Source organism: Pseudophryne corroboree, chromosome 2, assembly GCF_028390025.1.
Source record: "Pseudophryne corroboree isolate aPseCor3 chromosome 2, aPseCor3.hap2, whole genome shotgun sequence".
Classification (NCBI taxonomy): domain Eukaryota; kingdom Metazoa; phylum Chordata; class Amphibia; order Anura; family Myobatrachidae; genus Pseudophryne; species Pseudophryne corroboree.
In genome coordinates, this window is record NC_086445.1 from 633313109 (window position 1) to 633320238 (window position 7130).

At 41.7% G+C, this 7130-nt stretch overlaps 2 pseudogenes; one reads left to right on the top strand and one right to left on the bottom strand.

Annotated features, from left to right (window-relative positions):
* Positions 1-4261: 4261 nt before the first annotated feature.
* On the bottom strand, positions 4262-4380 carry LOC135052563 (5S ribosomal RNA; annotated as a pseudogene).
* A 2224-nt stretch (positions 4381-6604) lies between these two features.
* On the top strand, positions 6605-6723 carry LOC135052564 (5S ribosomal RNA; annotated as a pseudogene).
* The last annotated feature ends 407 nt before the right edge of the window (positions 6724-7130 follow it).

Here is a 7130-nt window from a genome sequence, read left to right on the forward strand (position 1 = left end):
TATATTATATAATGACGGACCTGCTGGACACTGTCAGCAAAATGTGTTTATAGAATAAAAACACCACACGACGAGTGTTTAACTTTTTCAGGCAGACAATCACAATATACTGGTGGTCAGTGGTCACTGGTCAGTCACACTGGCACTGGCAGTGGCACTCTGGCAGCAAAAGTGTGCACTGTTAAAATATGTACTCCTGCTATAACTGCTCCCCAGTCTCCCCCACAATTAAGCTGTGTGAGCAGTGAGCACTCAGCACAGTCAGATATACAGTATTACATAGATAATGCAGCACACTGAGGGCACACTGAGGCTGAGCACAGATATGGTATGTGACTGTGTCACACTGTGTATCATTTTTTTTCAGGCAGAGAACGGATTAATTAAACTGGTGGTCACTGGTCACACTATCAGCAAGTAGTACTCCGTCCTAAAATGCTCCCCAAAATTAGTAAATCAAGTGTCTCTACTCTCTACTACTCTCTAGTCTACTCTAAACGGAGAGGACGCCAGCCACGTCCTCTCCCTATCAATCTCAATGCACGTGTGAAAATGGCGGCGACGCGTGGCTCCTTATATAGAATCCGAGTCTCGCGATAGAATACGAGCCTCGCGAGAATCCGACAGCGGGATGATGACGTTGGGGCGCGCTCGGGTTAGCCGAGCAAGGCGGGAAGATCCGAGTCTGCCTCGGACCCGTGTAAAAAGGCTGAAGTTCGGGGGGGTTCGGTTTCCGAGAAACCGAACCCGCTCATCACTACCTCCGACCCACCCTTATGTTGTATAAACAGGACATGCACATTTTAACAAACCAATAATTTCAGCGACAGGGTCTGCCACACGACTCTGGCTGAAATGACTGGTTTGTTTGGGCCCCCACCAAAAAAGAAGCACTCAATCTCTCCTTGCAGAAACTGGCTCTACAGAGGCAAAATGTTGGCCTCATCCTCATCCTCAGATTCCTCACCCCTTTCACTGTGTACATCGTCCTCCTCCTCACAGAGTACTAATTCGTCCCCACTGGAATCCACCATCACAGGTTCCTATGTACTTTCCGGAGGCAATTGCTGGAAAAGGTCTTCCCGGAGGAATTTATAATACATTTTGATGAACATCATCTTCTTCACATTTAGTGGAATTAACCTCCTACGCCGATCGCTGACAAGGTTACCGGCTGCACTAAACACTCTTTAGAAGTACACACTGGAGGGAGTGCAACTTAGGTAAAATAAAGCCAGTTTGTGCAAGGGCATCCAAATTGTCTCTTTCTCCTGCCAGTATACATACAGACTGTCTGACATGCCTACTTGGATGCTGTCACTTATATAATCCTCCACCATTCTTTCAATGGTGACAGAATTATATGCAGTGATAGTAGACATGTCAGTAATTGTTGACATGTCAGTCATAGTAGACATGTCAGTCCGGACCAGATCTCAGTTTTCGCTCCTGACTGCCCTGCATCACCACCAGCGGGCGCGCTAGGAAATCTTATCCTTTTCCTTGCAGCCCCAGTGCCGGGAGAAATTGAAGGACGAGCTGTTGACGGGTCACGTTCCGCTTGAGTTGACAATTTACTAACCAGCAGGTCTTTGCACCTCTGCAGACTTGTGTCTGCCGGAAAGAGAGATACAACGTAGGCTTTAAACCTAGGATCGAGCACGGTGGCCAAAATGTAGTGCTCTAATTTCAACAGATTGACCATCCTTGAATCCTAGCAAAGCGAATGAAGGGCTCCATCCACAAGTCTCACATACTTTGCGGAATCGCTCCGTCTTAGCTCCTCCTTCAATTTCTCCAGCTGCTTCTGCAAAAGCCTGATGAGGGGAATGACCTGACTCAAGCTGGCAGTGTCTGAACTGACTTCACGTGTGGCAAGTTCGAAGGGTTGGAGAACCTTGCACAAGACGGAAATCATTCTCCACTGCGCTTGAGTCAGGTGCATTACCCCTCCTTTGCCTATATCGTAAGTGGATGTATAGGCTTGAATGGCCTTTTGCAGCTCCTCCATCCACTGAAGCATATAGAGTGTTGAATTGCACCCCTTTACCACCTCTTGCTTCAGTTGATGGCAGGGCAGGTTCAGGAGTGTTTGCTGGCGCTCCAGTCTTCGGCACACAGTGGCAGAATGCTGAAAGTGGGCCGCAATTATTCGGGCCACCGACAGCATCTCCTGCACACCCCTCTCATTTTTCAAAAAAATCTGCACCACCAAATTCATTGTATGTGCAAAACATGGGACATGCTGGAATTTTCCCAGATGTAATGCAGGCACAAAATTGGTGGCATTGTCCGATATCACAAATCCCCAGGAGAGTCCAATTGGGGTAAGCCATTCTGCAATGATGTTCCTCAGTTTCCGTAAGAGGTTGTCAGCTGTGTGCCTCTTACTGAAAGCAGTGATACATAGCGTAGCTTGCCTAGGAACGAGTTGGCGTTTGCGAGATGCTGCTACTAGTGCCGCTGCTGTTGTTGCTGCGGGAGGCCATACATCTACCCAGTGGGCTGTCACAGTCATATAGTCCTTAGTCTGCCCTGTTCCACTTGTCCACATGTCCGTGGTTAAGTTGACACTAGATACAACCGCATTTTGTAGGACACTGGTGACTCTTTTTCTGACGTCTGTGTAGATTCTCGGTATCGCCTGCCTAGAGAAGTGGAACCTAGATGGGATTTGATACCGTGGACACAGTACCTTAAACAATTCTCTAAGTCCCACTGAACTAATGGTGGATATCGGATGCATGTCTAACACCAACATAGCTGTCAAGGCCCCAGTTATCCGCTTTGCAAAAGGTTGACTGCTGTCATATTTCATCTTCCTCACAAAGGACTGTTGGACAGTCAATTGCTTACTGGAAGTAGTACAAGTGGTCTTCCGACTTCCCCTCTGGGATGACGATCGACTCCCATCAGCAACAACAGCAGCAACGCCAGCAACAGCTGGTGTACCACTCAAGGATCCTACGGTGGAATCCCGGTTAGGAGAGGACTCCTCAGTCTTGACAGTTACATGGCCTGCAGGACTAGTGACGTTCCTGACTAAGGATGAAGTTGACGTTGAGGGAGTTGGTGGTGTGGCTTGCAGGGTCTTGGGTACAGGAGGAAGAAGGGATTTAGGTGTCAGTGGACTGCTTACGCTCTTACCAAAGTTTCACAACTTAACACTGACTTCTGATGAATGTGCAGCAGGTGACGTATAAGGGAGGATGTTCCTAGGTGGTTAACATCCTTACCCCTACTTATTACAGATTGATAGAGGCAACAGATGGCTTGACACCTGTTGTTCGGATTTATGGAGAAATAATTTCACACCGAAGAGGTGGCTTTTTTGGTAGTTTGCCCAGGCATCACAATGGCCTTCTTCATCCCACGGACAACAGGTGTCTCCCCCGATGCCTGACTTTAAACAAACCACGATGAATCTTACAGGGATAGTTCCGCAACTGGTTATTGATACAGACATGGACCAATATAGGTTCTTGGTCTGTGACCGACTTTAAACTAATAATGTACACAAAGTGTACCCATTACTAGTCGGTGGTGCTCCCAGAGTCAGTAAATTTGAAGCACTAACACAGGAGAGGAGAAAGACTCTATGTTGGGGCACTCTTCATCAAATATTAGACATTTAAAACGTAACTTTTAATAATTGTATTAAAAATAAAGTGACACAGTTTGTAAAAATATATTTACAAATGATGATACATATAGGTTTTCTTGACAATTTATTTAAATAAATGTCGTGAGAATAAACGCCTTGGTGAAAATTGTTTGCAATTAATACATTAGCTGGGAAAAATTCTGTCTATAATATATGACAGGTTATTTATTTTGTTCCCAGGGATAGAATACCTTGGTTTAGTTATCTCTGTATTTATAAATGCTTCTAATGAAAGGGAGCGTATATGTAATATGACAAATTTGGATGTTGCCTATGTGGGTTCTTATACACCTTCTGCTCTATGTTTAGGCAGCCGTGTACCCGGGAAGGCTTTTACTTAGAAAATATTGTATCTTTCGACTTTTTGTTACCGACAGAAGTCTGAAAGTACGAATAAGTGCTGATTTGAGTATAAACTGATCAAACAAATTTTTATAATGAAAAAAACATGAAATAAAGACAAAGAGAATCTTTGGTATATAGCGTGTTTGATGATAACTGCTAGAGTTTTAAGATACTGGAGAGGCAAAATAAATAAAGAAAAGAAAAGAAAGAAGTAATAGAAGGGGGTGTCTTACTTCTGCTGTTCAGCTGGGTTGTTTACTGCACCTGGTGTTCACTGTTGGTCCCCCACACAGTTACTGGCCAGGCCTGCCACAGCTTTGCTTCCAAGATCGAACGGGATCAGGCGTATCCTGTGGAGTATGGCCGTAATCTGCTGAATGAGAGAGTATGACTACCAAGATGCTTCTGCTGTCCAGATTAGTGGATGAGAGAGCATGAAAATTATAGGCTGTCTATCAGAGAGAAACTGTAAAGATAATTTTTTGGCTGATATTGCTAATAAGGGACAGAAAAAGCCCTTATTTCTCGTCAATGTTATCAATCTATACAAATATCATGACACATTGAATTACAATTAATATAATCGAGAATAACAAAAAATTCAGAGCACTCTGCTGTTCTCTTTGTAGGGTAACGACTGATGTAATGCATAGATTGTTGATTTGGCTAATGTTGTATTTAAATCACATAAATATGTTCATGATAATTTAAGGTCCACAGGCTGAGATTAATGGTGTGCAAAAAAAGACACATTCAGCTTTTGAGAGAAAATACAAAATCAGAAGAAACCCTTAATCAAAACTTGCAACAATGATATTTTGCTGAAAATGACGTTTTTTTCTCTAGTCCCTAGTGCAGAGCGACCATCAGTGCACTGTTGTTAATGATTGAATAACAGATTAAATAACAGTTTATACACAAGAAAATAGCAAAAATTCAGAACATACTGGTTTTAAATTAGTGAAGGCTGATATAATCCATAAATTGCTGCTTTAAAAAACTAGTGATGTGTATGGATCACATGGATATGTTCCTAACTGGTAAATATCAGCAGGCTAAGATATTTAGTGTTCAGAAGATGGCATCTTAAGCTTATTAGAGAGAAAGAAAATTAAGAATAAAGATAACCTTCCTCTACCTTGCAGAAGAATTTTTTACCGAAGGTAAAATATTTCAACTCCTTGGTGCAAAACACCCACAAATGCACTTCTTGTTATGCAATTGTTACACTCCTATTACATATGAATGCACATGAGCAGAATTGAGTGTAATGAAGGAGGTATTCTGATGAATATGGAGCAGTTAAGAGGAGGTCCCTAGATAAATAAAATACAAAATACAGAGAAATGATATAATAAATCTTCTTGCCCTAAAAGGGCGCTTACTAGACCGTTGTATTCCTTATCTGGGAGTGGGCTGCGCAGTCCCACTGGATCCCGCTAAACCAAACGGACCGTTTCACCGCAATGTCGGCTTGCTCACTGGTGAGCAAGCCGACATTGCGGTGAAACGGTCCGTTTGGTTTAGCGGGATCCAGTGGGACTGCGCAGCCCACTCCCAGATAAGGAATACAATGGTCTAGTAAGCGCCCTTTTAGGGCAAGAAGATTTATTATATCATTTCTCTGTATTTTGTATTTTATTTATCTAGGGACCTCCTCTTAACTGCTCCATATTCATCAGAATACCTCCTTCATTACACTCAATTCTGCTCATGTGCATTCATATGTAATAGGAGTGTAACAATTGCATAACAAGAAGTGCATTTGTGGGTGTTTTGCACCAAGGAGTTGAAATATTTTACCTTCGGTAAAAAATTCTTCTGCAAGGTAGAGGAAGGTTATCTTTATTCTTAATTTTCTTTCTCTCTAATAAGCTTAAGATGCCATCTTCTGAACACTAAATATCTTAGCCTGCTGATATTTACCAGTTAGGAACATATCCATGTGATCCATACACATCACTAGTTTTTTAAAGCAGCAATTTATGGATTATATCAGCCTTCACTAATTTAAAACCAGTATGTTCTGAATTTTTGCTATTTTCTTGTGTATAAACTGTTATTTAATCTGTTATTCAATCATTAACAACAGTGCACTGATGGTCGCTCTGCACTAGGGACTAGAGAAAAAAACGTCATTTTCAGCAAAATATCATTGTTGCAAGTTTTGATTAAGGGTTTCTTCTGATTTTGTATTTTCTCTCAAAAGCTGAATGTGTCTTTTTTTGCACACCATTAATCTCAGCCTGTGGACCTTAAATTATCATGAACATATTTATGTGATTTAAATACAACATTAGCCAAATCAACAATCTATGCATTACATCAGTCGTTACCCTACAAAGAGAACAGCAGAGTGCTCTGAATTTTTTGTTATTCTCGATTATATTAATTGTAATTCAATGTGTCATGATATTTGTATAGATTGATAACATTGACGAGAAATAAGGGCTTTTTCTGTCCCTTATTAGCAATATCAGCCAAAAAATTATCTTTACAGTTTCTCTCTGATAGACAGCCTATAATTTTCATGCTCTCTCATCCACTAATCTGGACAGCAGAAGCATCTTGGTAGTCATACTCTCTCATTCAGCAGATTACGGCCATACTCCACAGGATACGCCTGATCCCGTTCGATCTTGGAAGCAAAGCTGTGGCAGGCCTGGCCAGTAACTGTGTGGGGGACCAACAGTGAACACCAGGTGCAGTAAACAACCCAGCTGAACAGCAGAAGTAAGACACCCCCTTCTATTACTTCTTTCTTTTCTTTTCTTTATTTATTTTGCCTCTCCAGTATCTTAAAACTCTAGCAGTTATCATCAAACACGCTATATACCAAAGATTCTCTTTGTCTTTATTTCATGTTTTTTTCATTATAAAAATTTGTTTGATCAGTTTATACTCAAATCAGCACTTATTCGTACTTTCAGATTTCTGTCGGTAACAAAAAGTCGAAAGATACAATATTTTCTAAGTAAAAGCCTTCCCGGGTACACGGCTGCCTAAACATAGAGCAGAAGGTGTATAAGAACCCACATAGGCAACATCCAAATTTGTCATATTACATATACCCTCCCTTTCATTAGAAGCATTTATAAATACAGAGATAACTAAACCAAGG